Source organism: Microtus oregoni, unplaced genomic scaffold (assembly GCF_018167655.1).
Source record: "Microtus oregoni isolate MIOR12 unplaced genomic scaffold, Mior012 000001F_ref0000356, whole genome shotgun sequence".
Classification (NCBI taxonomy): domain Eukaryota; kingdom Metazoa; phylum Chordata; class Mammalia; order Rodentia; family Cricetidae; genus Microtus; species Microtus oregoni.
Genome location: NW_024543060.1, coordinates 84,718,195 through 84,733,404, shown reverse-complemented (window position 1 = coordinate 84,733,404; position 15,210 = coordinate 84,718,195). Strand labels below are relative to the sequence as shown.

The 15,210-nt window shown below is 47.7% G+C and overlaps 1 protein-coding gene across 4 annotated transcripts in view; it reads left to right on the top strand.

The window, feature by feature from the left end:
- The window catches only part of Tmcc3 (transmembrane and coiled-coil domain family 3), a 152,263-nt gene that overhangs the window by 97,710 nt on the left and 39,343 nt on the right, over positions 1-15,210 (top strand). The gene's annotated exons all lie outside the window — the stretch shown is intronic.

The window sequence follows — 15,210 nt, the reverse complement described above, 5'->3', positions numbered from 1 at the left end:
CTATGAAAAGATGTATGTGTTGGGGGGGTTCAGTTCATAATCCTGTTGATTTTTAGGCCTTCTGTGACTTCAGAATATAAAAGAATGCATTAAAAATTATTGTGTATACTATGTGAGAGTAGAGCCATGTTCTGTCTTAGTCTGTTAATTTGCTGGCTTTGTTCTAGCAACACAGTATTTCAGTTGGAAGTCGGAGGCCGTGGTATCAGCAGGACTCTGTGACGAGGCCTCCCTCCTGAGATTGCTGCCACCTAACACCAACCCCCCCCCCGCCCCACCCCCGTGTCTTTACATCCTTCTCCTTCTTGTGCTAGTTTGAATGAATTTGACCCCCATAATCTCATGCGGAGTGGCACTATTAGGAAGTGTGGCTTTGTTGGGGTGGGTATGGCCTTGTTGGAGGAAGTGCATCACTGTGGGGGCAGGCTTTGAAGTTTCCTATGCTCAGGATACTACCCAGTATCTTAGTTGACTTCCTGTTGCCTGCAAGATGTAGGTGGACTCAACTCCAGCACATCTGCCTGTGTCCCGCCATGCTCCCCTTCATGATAACAGACTAAACCTCTGCACTGTGAGCCACCCCAGTTAAATATTTTCCTTTACAAGAGTTGCATGGTCATGGTGTCTCCTTTCAGCAATAAAAATCCTAACTTAGACACTTCTATATGGCTGAGTTTAAATTTCCTCTTCTAAGGGCAACTTCTTATTGGATGTTTTATAACAAGTCTTCAACAACCTTAACTTGAAATAGTGAAATTCAGAGGTACTGGGGATTAGGACTTCAAGTGGTTTATGTTTGTTTGTTGAGATAGGGTCTTGTTTGTAGACCAGGCTGGCCTTGACTTTACAGAGGTTCCTGTGCCTCTGCCTCCTGGGTGCTTTGCTAGGAAGATACAACAGAGGCTCAAGAAGAAAATCAAACACCCAGATTTCCACACCCCAGCAGTCACCCAAACACTTACTACGAGGTTTCTGGGTCACTGCTCTTGAGATATGTAGGAAGTTCTGCCTGTTGATTGGAAGCAAAGACTCAGAATCATCAAATTAGGCTCCAGTTACAGCCTTTCCACTTAATAGTGGGATCTTGGCCGTGACATAAAAAAAAAAGATTTATTTATTTATTATGCATACAATGTTCTGCCTGCATGCCATAAGAGGGCATCAGATCTCATTACAGATGGTTGTGAGCCACCATGTGGTTGCTAGGAATTGAACCCAGGACCTTTGGTGGAGCAGCCAATGCTCTTAACCTCTGAGCCAGCCCTGGCCATGATATTTAACCCATTTGAGCCACAGATCTTCATCCACAGCCTGAGTACCATTGTCTCTATGCTGTGTGGCGTTGCTGTCAGAATTGCTTTACCCCCATATGAAGGTTTTATCACCCCGATGTAAAGTATTTAATGGTCTGTCAAGGTTGTCTGACAGAGTTGACAAAATGGCTTATACGATATCACTTTTATTTTAAAAGGGCACCGCAAATCGGATATTCTCAGCGAAGCTGGCATAGAGAAGTAGGTGGACCATGTTAGCCCCACAGTAAAGCACTTGGACACTCGTGGAGTTTTGAGCATAGCGGAACAAAGGGCGTCTCCCTTGACCTTGATGTACATTTGGAAAAGCAGCCAGTGTCCTGGGAAGTAAGCCCATCTGTAACGCTGTAGCTGCCTGGCTGATCCCTCCTGTGACTCCTGGTGTAGGTCAGTGCTCATGATTGGCAGCCACAGGTGGAAGTTCTCGGCTGTAGGCAACCCAAGCTCATCCCCCAGAGCGGAACTCTAGAATTCCCCGGGACTGGCTCTCTTCTCAGACAGCGAATCAGCATCACCAGCATCATCATTTTGTGTTTGTATCTTTGTTTACCGGTGTTTTACCTGCATGTGTGTCTCTTTACCACCTGTGTGCCTGATGCCTTGCAGAGGCCGGAAAAGGGGGCATCAGATCCCTCGTAACTAGAGTTACGGGTGGTTGTGAGCCTCCACGTGGGTACCGAGCATCAAACCCAGGAGCCAGGAGCCGTCTTCCCATCCCGGACAGGGTGTTTTTGAAGCAGTGTCCACTCCAATCTCAGTAAAAACATCAGGAGAGGCTGCATTGTCTTTGAGCTCCCTTCATTGCCCTCAGGATATCACTTTGTACCCAGCTGTGTCTGAGACCTGAGATCGTCCCTCATGGAGCTGAGACAACAGGCCCGTGGGTTGATACGGATGCTGTAGGTGGCCCAGACTGTTTTCCGGGGATCCCTGGCTTCACGTGATCTCCTCGGGGAAGAAATGGAGCTAGTCCACCCTGAGAGGCCATAGGTAGGAGGAATGGTGTCACCTTCCTTTCATATGAGCACACCCCTCTTGGGTCTCGTCGTTGTTAGGACATTTGTGGGGGGGTGGAGGACAGATGGTACCGATTTTCCAAGGATCTGGTTACCTCTGATTAACGGTTAAGTGTGTGTTCTGTATATGCGTGCATCTGTCTTTTCTGTAGCCTTAAACGCTAAATCCTGGTTGTATAGGTAGGTTCTCTGGCTTGACTCAGATGGAAGAAGGATGCTGCAGGAAGGGAGGAGTGAGGATGTCAATTGTCATGGCAACAGCAGGTTTTTATAGTGGAACACTGCCTTTGTAACCCAAATCCGTCACCTTTTTTTGCTAACTACTGAAAACAGACCAGCACAAACTCAAGAAATTATAGTACCGTCTCTCAGTGGGGTTTTATTTGCTCTTTGGAAGAGCCTGACAGTGATTTCAGTCCCTTCCTAGAATTCCAGAATCAGAAGACACCCTTAATTTATGTGCCTAGAGCTTTCGTAAAGTTAGGAGCTTATGACTTTGTGGGAATTATGACGTCATCCCACTCGATCCCCAGTCTGATCTGTAGAGCGCTTAGCATGGGACCCAGAGTCAGGTAGACATTTGTGTTCTGTGACACAGGCCCCTCCCCGGAAAACTGTCCTTCCTACTTTGTAACTTTTGGTTTGACTTTGTTTTTGCTGTCTGAACTTACATAGTCTTGTTTCTTCACCACCCACAAGGCTGAGATACCTAGAGTACCTCATTCCTGTCAGGCATTGTGTACGCAAGTCCAAAACCACTGTTAGCTGCCTGAGACCTGCTACAAAAATCAAGCCCTGGGAGCTCCTTTGGGAGCTCTGGGGAGGGTTTAATGGGCATGCGCAATGCAAGAAAACTCCATGCAAACAGGCAGAGCTTAACTAGGGAAACTAGAGGCCGGGTTTAGTGCCCAGGGAGAGGGCTTTTGTTGACAGATGCTTGGAACAGAGAAGCTGAAACTTCTGAGGCTGAGAAGGGCGGACTGGGTGAGGATAATAGGAGTGAATCTGTGCAAGGAACACTTGCAAGAAAAGACATGTGGACAAAGGGGCTCACTGTGTGAGTCACTGCGTCACACTGCAGCTTCCATGACAAGATTTTTATTTTTTTTCCTTTTTTTTTTCCTCTTCTCTCTCAAATTTTGTTTTATTTGGGTGGTGGTGCAGGGGTGGAAGGTGTATACGAAAGGATTGGGGAATGAATAGGATCAAGATGCCTGATGTAAAAGACACACAGAATAAATAAAAGCAAAAAAAAAAGTATGATATATATGTATGGATATGACATGGCAAAATACATTAATCTGTCCAATTATTATGCAGTGTGGTGGTTTTAATGAGAGTGGCCCCCATAGACTCATGTATTTGATCCTTGGTTTCCAGTTGGTGAAACTGTGTGAGAAGAATTGGTGGGTGTGGCCTTGTTGGAGGAGGTGTGTCGCTAGGGTGGTCTTTGATGTTTCGCAATCCCATGCCAGACCCAGTCTCTCTCCTTTGCCTCCAATTTGCAGATCCAGATGTAGCCTTCAGCTACTGCTCCAGTGCAATGCCTGTCTGTCTGCGGCCATGCTCCCTGCTACCATGGTCATACAGTCTAACCTTCTGGAACTATACACTCCCCAATAGACTCCTGCCTGCCTGCTGCCATGCTCCCCTCTGTGATGGTCATACAGTCTAACCTTCTGGAACTATACACTCCCCAATAGACGCTTCTCCAAGTTCCCTTGGCTGTAGTGTCTCTTTGCAACAATAGAAACGTAGCGAAGACATATAGTCATGTTCTAAGACCCACAAGGAAAGAAGGAGAGAGACAGGAGGCGCTACCAGACTGTTCTTTTCCTCCCCTAGAGTCTTAGCCTATGGAGTTCCCTCCCCATACCCATGCCTGGAGCTTTCTTGTTCTGGGATTCTTGGCCCTATTAGAAGAGAAGATGGAGAGTGTGTCCTTGGTAGGGATGTTGAGATGGGTGGTAGCCATGTGTCCCCAACATGTGACACAGAAGGGTGTCTTTTATGGCGCTGAGTTGAAAGATGAACTTCTTTGAACCCCTTAAGCTGGCTCCTTCCTGCTCCCCATTGCCTGTTTGTCTCCTGATCATCCCCTGCCTCCAAATCAGGAGAATAATAAATGGAGGTGACAGGCTCGAGTTCTTTCATCTAGTACGTGAATGGATTGTCATCTTTGGAGCCTCATTCATAATGTCCCCAACATGTGTCAGTCCCCTGTGATGTTCTAGGCATCCTTAAGTGATAAAACAAAGACCCCACTGTAATCTGGTGTTTGTTCCAGTGGGCTGAGGCAAGGAAACCAGACCCACAGGTGAAATCCATGCATGTTCAGTGGTAGTAATATATTAAAAAGTAAGCTATGCAGTGGTGGTGCATGCCTTTAATCCCAGTACTCGGGAGGCAGAGGCAGGTGGATCTCTATGAGTTTGAGATCAGCCTGGTCTACAGAATGAGTTCTAGGACAGCCAGGGTGGTTATACAGAGAAACCTTGTCTTGAAAAACAATAACAACAACAATAATAATGATAAATAGAAGATGGAGAGGCCCAGGTGGGGCTAGAGAGGAGCAATTAAAAATCAGAGACCCCAGGAAAGCTTTTTGTAGCTGAGACCCATGGAGGTGCCATGCAGGAACAGCATCCCTGGATAAGGGAGCAGTGGGTGCAGAAGCTCAGACACAGGCATCTGCTGTGTTCCAGGCACACCAGACGACATCATGGCTGGAGCCAGGTGGGCAGTGAGTTGAACAGAGACACTTGGGACCCGAGAAGTTGTGGGGAAGCCAATTCCTGGCTCAGCATTTTGCAAGTACAGCCTTGGCTGCTGGGTTGCAGAGAGGCGAACCCAAGGAGACCCATGGGGCATAGTTCCAGTGACTTAGAATGACAGCCGAGGGGATGGTGAATGGTCAGTGCTAAATCCAGCCGAGGTTAGAGCCAGTACAGAGGGCTCTGTCTGGTAATCCGAGGGATAGTGCCAGACCAGGGCTTAGGAGACACTGGCCCCTTACAACTCTGTGAAACCATCTTAGCCCATCTTGAGCATCTGATTCCTTGGGGTAAGAGACAGCTATTTCCCCGTGAGCATGTTGGAGTCTTGTGTAAGCTAATGCTTAGGGGTCTTCCTCAGCTCCCTTTCTCTATTCACAGCTGGCGCATGTACCCCTCTACCTGACCTAGGCCAGCCTCTCCTGAGCCTTCACACCCTTTTAACTTGTGGTTTAGTCTCCCCCAACCCAGGATTGCTGTCTCCAATGCAAAGTGCACAAGTGGGGTATCGAAAATGGGGGAAAGCGAGGAAGAAAGGGAAACATACATTGAGAGTTTTACCACATAGATATTAATATAATATTGAGTTCACACCTTCCAACAAGCCAGCAAGGTCTGTCTTTTCAGAGTTCTGTGTTTAAGTACACCAAACAATTAGTTAAGGCCTTGGCTCTGGTTTTGATTTAAATACATCTAATTAGGGGAAGGCATGTACCCTGATTTCCAATATTTTAAATCTTCTGCTTTTGGCTCGTAGAAAATATTTGTTCGGGAGATGCTAATTGGCATTTTTGCTTAGATCTGCTTGAAAAATAAGTGGGTTTCTTATTGTTAAAGCCGGTTTCTTTAATGTTCTGAGGAAAATTTCCCTCCGTTTTGGTGGTGGTGGTGGTGTGATTTTTCAAGCAAATTAAATACACACGGCAGTAATCGCAAGCTGATGATCCACAGGTCAGTGTTCACAAGGCGGTCACCACCCTGTCGTCTACTAAGTTTATTTACTTTTACCTTTTTAAGATTTATTTTTATTTATGGATGTGTGTTGGGTTGCATGTGAAAGCAGTGGCCACAGAGGTCAGAAGAGGGCATCCTATCCCTTGCACCTGCAGTTAGAGCCAGCTGTAAGACCTGAGCATGGGTTCTAGGAATCGAGCCTAGGCCCTCTGGAAGAACGGAGCATGCTGTTAGAGGGTGAGCTTCCTCCCCAGCCCCTGCTGCTACAGTTAAACGCTTCCTCTACCCATTGGATGGGCAGAAAGGCTCAATCCTCGCATAGCTTTCCTCTGTCAGAAAATCTCTGCCTGTGACGGGTTTATCGAGACAGTTCGATTTCATGGGAGTGGCTGTGTCCTTTATAGTTAGAGCTGGTTTTTATAGGTTGTGCGTTCCCCAGGACATCTGTTGACATCCAAACCTTCAGTGTCTCACAGCGGGACCTTATTTGGATGCCAAGTCTTTGTAGAGTAGCTGAGTTAAAAGTAGATTTGTAGAATAGACTGGAACCCAGTAGTACTGATGTCCTTGTGAAAAGCGTCATTTGGACATAGTGTCAGGCACGCACCCAGGGACATGGCACAGAGACCAGGCCGTGAAGACCAAGGGTTTGGACAGTGAGTCTACTTACCAGCCAAGGAGTGCATGCCTCAGACAGCCATGAAGAGAGGAATCAGTGTCTGACGTCTTCAGAGGCGCTCAGCCTTCTCTCTTCTTTGATCTTGGGCCAAGCCTCCAGCGCTGTGAGCAAGGAATTTCTGCTGACTTAAACCACAGAGTTTGTGGAACTTCAGAGCAGCTTTAGGAAATAGATATGGCCAACTACAGTGGTGTCTTGTTTTCATTATTTTATATTATTGTGCGTGCAGGATTTGTGGACTGGGGAGGTGTTTGTACCATAGCACATTTGTGGAAGAGGGCAGAGGACAGCGTTGTGGAGTCAGTTCTCTTCTTTCCCCTCTGTGTGGATTCTAGGGACGAACTGGGTTCCCCGGTATATGCAAACCAACCTTTGCTCGCTGACCCAGTGAACTAAAGGCATACCAGTACCTGGCCCCACTACAGGCAGACATGGAAGCAACACCGATAGCCGGGTGGTTCTTGGTTGGCAGATGGCTCTCTGTGGCCGCTCCATTGCAGCTGTATGATTCACCATCTGAGCAAATACAGCATTTTAATTTGCTGTTGTAGATTCACGAACCCCAGGGATATGTTCACGGATGGCTCCGGTTTGCAACATACGAGTATGGAAATTAGAAAGCAGCTTACTCATGATGAGATGGTTTTTTTTTAAAGGTGGCTGATAATCCTGATGACCTGAGTTCGATTCCCGGAAGCCAGATTCTAGAGTGGAAGGAGAGAACTGACTTCTGAAAGTCGTCCCGTGATTTCCACTTACGTGCTGTGGAGAGCACACCCACCAGCCAATACTTACACACATAAACACCCATACATATACAATGTACACACACATGCATGCATACATACATATACACACATACATATACATACGTACACACGCGTGCGTGCATACGTACATATGCACGCATACACACACAAGTCAACAAAATTTAAAATAAATGTCTAATCTTGGATTCGTTGAGAGAGGAGGAGGGAGGGGGACGCGTCTTAGACTTCAGATCTGAGTTCATATCCAGTCTTTATGGCAATTCCACAAAGCTAAGCAGCCCCACTCCTGTGTCTCATGAGTTGGGTTAGTTGTTGTCGGACAATGAAAATTTTTAATAAATTAGTATTTTTTATTTTTTGAAAAGCTTTAATATATGTATAATTACGGTATTATACAACACTCCCAGTCACAGTGTGTAATTGAATGGGCTTTAATATGTTCATAAAGAAGCTAGGCAGTCACCATACCATCAATTTTAGAAAATTTATATCACCCCAAAAAGATAACCAGTAGCCACCCTCCCTCCCTCCTCAAAACCCCCAGCCCTGGCAGCTGGCAGCAAGCCGGCAGCCTACTTCCTGTCTCTAGGATTTGCCTGTTCTGTACGCTTTCCCGAAGTGAAATCATAGATTTTGTGACCTTTATATTCTGTAGTATAAAGATGTTTTCAAGGCTCATCTACGTTGTAACATGAACCAGGTCGTTGCTGCCTGTTTGGATGAATAATATTCTGAGAGTTTCCAGCCACATTTTACCGTCATTGGGATAATGCTCCGTGAACACTTGGCCAGCAAGTGTCTGTGAACTTCTCTACTCTTTACCCTTGGGTCTATAACTAGGAGTGGAATTGCCAGGTCTCATGGGAATGCGGGGTTTAGCCTTTTGTGGGCCTTCCAGGGTTTTCCAGAATGCACACCCGTGTGCATTTCCACCAGGACTGTATGTGAATCCCATGTTTCCCAGTCACTCGCTGTCTCTTTTGTCTGCCGAGCGGTGTGGAGTGGCAATTCTGTTTTGAATTAAAAATTTTCCCTGAAAGTTGTTGCTGTATTCATCGTACATGTTACTAGGTAAAATAGCCTTGACTTGGAGACTATGCAATTAACAATCTGGTGTTAAAATTAGCACCCGTGCTCCCCTTTATTACTTCCAGCCACGACTTGAAGCTCTTTGCCCAGGTCGGAATAACTGTTGTAAGTTTAATCACTTGCCTTCGATTCTCCCGATACCGAGTGAGAGCAGGCACCTTGAGCTCCATGGGTCTTCCCACCCCGGGGTTCAGGACTGGAAGCTTTGAGGGCAGCGGCTAGCCCAGTACACCTAGTACGAGTGCCCATCCCGTGTCATCCTAGACAAGCGGACAGGATATTTGCTCCTGGTTTTCCCAAGGGGTGCCTGCTGCTTTGTGGGTATGATAGTAAGATTCAAACATCTCACTGCCGGAGCCAGCTGGAAGTCAAGACAGAATCCATGCCCTCATCGGAGAAACGCTGAACAATGCCGTGAATCCCCTCCTAAAGAACAAGTGCCTGAACAAACACTCAGCATTCAGAGCTAGACAGAAAGTTGGAATGAATGACCAACTTGGAGTCAGGCTCCATCCGGTACTGCATGGCAGCTTGAGCAAGCTGCTTGGTGCTCCCGGAACCTTGGTGGCAGCGCCCAGTCCCACAGTGAGATGGGAGATGCCCAGCTCATAGCAGGCACCCAGCAGATGCCCCTTCTCTTTCCTTCCATAGCTCTGCTGTTAGTGTCTGATACTTTTCTCTACCAAGTCAGTCCAGCTCCAGGTATGGCGGGACACAGGATTCACGGTATTGTTTAGATATCTCCCCTCTGCAGAGAAACAGTGAGCTCTCCGCAAAGCCTAGTACTGGTGGAAATGGATATTGCAATTTGGTAGCTGTGATTGACACCTGTTTGCTAAACAGCAATTCAGCCTTGAGAAAGCTCACCTAGGAGAAGGGAAAATGGAAGATTTCTAAGAACAGTTGTATCCTCTTTGCCAGGTATTTATTTGTTTAAAAAAAAATCAGCTTTGCTAAGTCCCAGCCTAATGTTTTAAAATAAAATATTGACAAGTTTTGGCCTAAGAATTCAGACAACCCTATATGAAACTCAAGTGTTAGTGGACACGAAGGTGTCAGGCCCTTTCTGTAGCCTCTTTGCCTTGATTTTTATTTTCTTTAAAGAAAACTTTAGTCTTTTGGTCACTGGGTCTTTTTTTAGCCCTGCAAGGAAGTCATAGTAACAGGCTCCATGTCTGATTGGGTTCCATGGCAACAAAGGGTTGTGACTTTATTAAAAGAGAGCCGAGCTTGCCAAGAAAGATGAAAATCAGGACATGGAAGATGTCCGAAGAGATGGCTTGTGTCTCCAGGACCATATGCCCAGGGATGGAAGAGGTTTCTCCATGCAGTATCAGTTTCCGTTGTAGATGTGAATCCCACCGAGCTGCCACCAAGGTCGCAGAGATGAGGGCCCTTTCTGTAAAACTCATTTGCATCTTTGCTTTTTCGTTCGCTTCGTTCATTCATCTTGTTTTTGAATCTCCTGATATATTAAGAAAAGAAAAATCAAAACAGTTCCGTGAAGAGCCTCCCCAGAAAGGATTCTGGCTTTAAAGGTGGAAAAGGGAATCAGCGGCGCTCTTTTTGGAACTGTCTTAACAGCTGTAAACTGTGCGGCCGTGTGGGAGGGCCCATTAGAGGCAATTACAAGTGGATCCAAGCTCTCCTCCAGTCAAAGCTTGCTCCGTGATTTCCAAACTGGGGGTGGGGGCGGGGCGGGGCTCATCCTCGTTCCTCCGTTAAAATTGCCGATCCCAGGCCCCGGCCTAGAGTCTGCCCGGGAGTCGCCTTCATTTTTCTCTGCACCACGAGGGGCTGGCAGCTGCTAGCACCGGCGTGTGGCGATGAGAGCCGTTGGGCTGACAGCACTCGGGGCTCACTGGGGAAACGGTGACTCCGGGGGTGAGTCAGCCCGCGCGCCTCACCTGGGTGCACTTTGCCAGGCTGCTGATGCCCATCCCCCCACCCCTACCACCCCCACCTCGTGCTGATACTAAAAGTGAAAGAAATGGGAGGGGCGGGTTCAAGGCGGGCAGCGTCACCCAGTCTCTCAGCCGTGAAGCACGTTCTGACCTGCACCCTGAACTCAGGCTTCGTCAAGGCACGTCCCCACAGCAGCCTCATGGTGACTCAAACCTCACAGATACTCGGGGCCCTGGTGATGACACAGGGCAGGTAGTATTGGTCTGTGAGAAAAGAATTAGCTCACCAGGCCCCGGGTCTCCCAGCCATAGTTAATCAGTCCTTGGGGAAATTATGTAACTCAGTCGGGCCTGGTTTCCTTTCTCACAGTGAGTCTGACCTGAATTGATGCTTCCCAGACTTCCCTGTGCAGAGCAACCTGGGCTCCATCTGAAGACACAGAACCTGACTCACTGCCTGGGGGTGGGGCAAGGGGTGGAACGGCCCCAGGTGATCTTACAAGAGGACGGTCTGGAATTGCCGCTCAGTTACGTCAAACCGTACTTGGAATCCAAACCAGGGTAGTGCTGGCGGGAGAAGGGAAGCTGTTGTTAGGTGCAGGTTCCCATTGGTCACGATTAGGCGATGGCGGCCACGCTCAAAAACAGGGCCCCACTTCCTTTCCCATACTCAGCTCTCCCTTCCCCGTGCCTGCCCCCACCTCTCTAAGGACCCCCTAGGGGGCGGAGTTAATGAGAGGCCCATCCCATTTGCCCACGCAGCCACCCAGCAGACCTCCTGAGTAAAACTAACTTCAAGTTCAGACACTCATGGTTAGCGTAAAGACCCACTGCAGCCTCTTAAATTGTGGAAGTACTCGTAACCAAACCAGGGCCTCAGAGGGCAGCCAGGTCTCCTAAGAATCCGAGTTTACTGGTTACATCATTGACGGATAAAGCAAACACATTTCAGTGTGTGTCCTCTGCGCTCTGTCTGTGCCTGGGTTTTGTGTGTCCTGCTGAGCCGTAAGTGAAGTACTCAGTGTAGTATCTGAATAAGCCTGAACTCTAAAGGCTCATCTTTCCCCTTAGGAGCTTAACTGAAAAAGTGTAAGTTCCAGGGGTGGAGAGATGGCTCAGAGGCTAAGAGCACCGGGCTGCTCTTCCAGATGGACCAGGGTTTAATTCCCAGCGCATACCTGGTGACTTACAACCACCTGTCACTCCAGTTCCAAAGGATCCGGCGCCCTCTTCTGGCCTCCATGGGCACTGCATGCAAGTGGTGCACAGACACGTGGGCAAAACATCCATATATGTAAAATAAAAAAGATCATTTTTAAATGAAAGTTTATTGGAAACAATAAATTCCATAGTACCAAAGGTCTAAAGGTGAAAACTAGAGGCTCTGCTCCCGTCTGTCCCACACCCCTACCCCACCCCCCACCTGGGATAATGAGGTTATATTTGCTGTGCATCTTAATAGACACAGGCTCTGTGCAAATGCATTGTTATCTAACCAGTTCTCCATGACATACACACTGTTTGAGTTCTTTCCGGGATGTGGCGGGTCTTTGTTTTTCCTGTGTTTGTTTGGACTTATACTATTGTATTTCAAATGTCTGTCCTTTTTTCTGTAGCCTCATGTGGTTAAAACAATTTCGTGTGTGTGTCAAAGATGAGACCCAGGGCTTTGTATATGTTAGAAAGGTACTGAGCTACCAAGATACAGCTTCCAACACCCCCCCCACACACACACCCGCTCTCCCACCCCCAACTGCCCAAATAGATAGATAAATTATTAAGTAAAAGTGTTTGGGCCAAGAATAGGTACAAATCATTGTCCTCCCAAAGCTGGAGCCATCTTTGTTTCTTTCTTTGTTTGTTTGATTTGATTTGATTTTTTGAGACTGGGGCTTTGTGTAGGGCTGACTGTCTTAGAACTCGCTATGTAGACCAGGCTGGCCTTGAACTCACAGAGATTTGCCTGCCTCTGCCTTCTGAGTGCTGGGATTAAAGGCGCGTGCCCAGCGCTGATGCCATCTTTTGCCTCGAGCCTGATCCCCCAGTTTGGCTGCTCCGAGGCAGGCAAATGGCTGCCTGTCCCTGTCTGTGACCTGAGACTTCACCAAAAGATCCCCCTGGCTTCAAAGAATGAAGTGAGCTCTTGGTGAAAAAGGGAATTGAGTCTTTCCCTGCAATGTTCTGAGGGAGACGAGAGAAAACAACCTCGAAGCTGGTAGCTACCTGAATTTGCTGAGGGCTTGAGGTCATACAGTTCACAGAGGCCTTAGCCTTGTTTTGTGGAATTGAATTTGCGTATACTGATGATGGACTTGGTTTTGTTGTTGTTGCTGTTTTGTTTTTTGTTCTTTTGTGTTTTCAGGACTGGTTTCTCTGTAGCTTTGGAGCCTGTCCTGGAGCTCCCTCTGTAGACCAGGCTGGTCTCGAACTCACAGAGATCTGCCTGCCTCTGCCTCCCTAGTGCTGGGATTAAAGGCATGCGCCACCACCGCCCGGCCTGCTGGTGGACTTGTGCTGTTTCTGTTTCAGCGTCCAGCTGCTACGGCTTCTGGTGGGCTTTCATCCTGATGCGCTCGAGTTGAAAGTGCCATCCTCTGAAAATGTGTTTACTGCATCTTGCCTGAGTGAAGCAGTACAGCCTGCTGCACAGAGGTGCTCCCGCTGGCTCTCGTGGACACATGACTGACGGGGAGCTGCCGCTCTGCCATTGCCTGCCATCACAAGGGCATCTCAAACCTTGCATCACTAGCCCAGGAAAGGATTTGAAATTTGGAAACACGGTTTCTACTGAACATACCTTTCTTTCATACTACCGTAAAGTTTAAAATTTTTACGTCGGACCTCCTGTGTCAGGCCAAGGGCCATCAATAGTTTAAATGTGTTTGTTTGCATTAAAAATTAAATTCAGCCGGGCGATGGTGGCGCACGCCTTTAATCCCAGCACTCGGGAGGCAGAGGCAGGCGGATCTCTGTGAGTTCGAGACCAGCCTGGTCTACAGAGCTAGTTCCAGGACAGGCTCCAAAGCCACAGAGAAACCCTGTCTCGAAAAAAAAAAAAAAAAAAAAAAAAAAACAAAAACAAAAATTAAATTCATATTGAAAATTAGCAGAATAACCCCGACCTCCTCCAAAAAGCATGCATTTCTTATAGAGTGAGTGTTCTATTGACTTAACATTTGCTTGAGGTGAGACCTATTTGCCGGCATTTATTATTTAGCGCGTTTTAGACCTTGATTTGAACTAAGACAGAAAGAGACGGTAGCGTGAGTCTCCCTAAATATTACACTAGACTTTATTATACCGGCAAAATTCTCTTCTCTAAACCCCAGTGCCCTTTTCTCCCCACCCCCAAACATTTAGATCAATACCTCTGAAACCACACAGCAATTTTGGGATCTTTGCCTTCGTTATTTAACGTTAAGGGCAGGAAACTCCCAGCTCCCTTGGACCATATTAGCCCGAGCTTTCCTTATGACTTGTGGCAATTCAAATATTTGAGAATCCGCGCATACAAGGAAGGTCAAAAGGGATTTAAAGATGGGTGACCGGCAGCAGGAGAGCTTGTAACCTGCCGCGTGGGTTAAGAACTCAAATTATAAAACAAAGCACTGTATGGTCACAAAAGGGCAGTGGGAAAATATGAAATGTCTTCCGTCTGCTGTGACATTAAGTCCTTTCCTGAGCTCGTTAAATCCTGAGAGAAATTTCCTTACGCCAAAGCAGAATCTCAAAAAGGTTAATTCACTTGCCCAGGGTCTCGCAGTTACAAGAGGCAGAGCTGGGGCTTGCTTGAGTGGTTAAGGCTGACCCTTGAACTCTATGCCTGTCCTCGGAGTAAGGGGCTCAGGTACTGTTCCTGCTGACTCCCGGCCTTGCTGTCTCGAGCACTCACCGCGACACCCGTGCTTAAGTGTCTAGGGACCCTCAAGTTCACGTCTGATGCTGCACCCTCCAGCTCACGCTCCACTAGCCTACCATATGGATGATCTTAAGCCACCAAGGGACTGGAAACAGGAACGATATTGTCCCGCCTCTGCCTTTCTACCCCCCCCCCCACACACACACACACACACACTCAGCTACTCAGATTCTGCCATCTCTTCATAGATGCTAATGCTGTCCCCTGGAGCCGGGGTACTATAGGTTCATTTTGACCATCCCAGCCTCTAGTCTCCTGTACCAATGTGGGCTTTAAGCATTTTCCATTCTGATTCCAAGGATTCGTAGGCTGCCAGGGGTCTGACAGCTGGGCTCAGCTTGATTTAAGTGGGGACATTCAGGCTCTGATCCCTATGGGGGCTATGGCCTCCATCCTTCCGCCATCTCTGTTTCTTGGACCATGCTTCTCCAAACTTCTATTTCTTGACACGCAACTTTGGAGGAACCAATCTGCCTTTTGATGTAGGAAGACAAGAAGCCCTGCTCCTTCCCCCTTTGGCACTTCTTCCCTGAGGCTCCCTTAGCACCAAGTACACCTGTGCCCTCACTTATCAGAACTATCATCGTTCCTTCTTCCTCTCTGGCCACTAGACAAGAAGTGTGCTGTGCCCCTTTGCTTCTCCAGGTGTGCCTGTCACTCAAGGTACCCAGAGCATCTGTCTTGGGAAAAAAGTCAACAGAGGAAGGGGTCCCCTGACTCCTCGTGTGGCCTCCACGCCAGTTCCACTTTTCCTCCCTCTTGGCTGAGTGGCCGTTTCACAACTGATTCTGT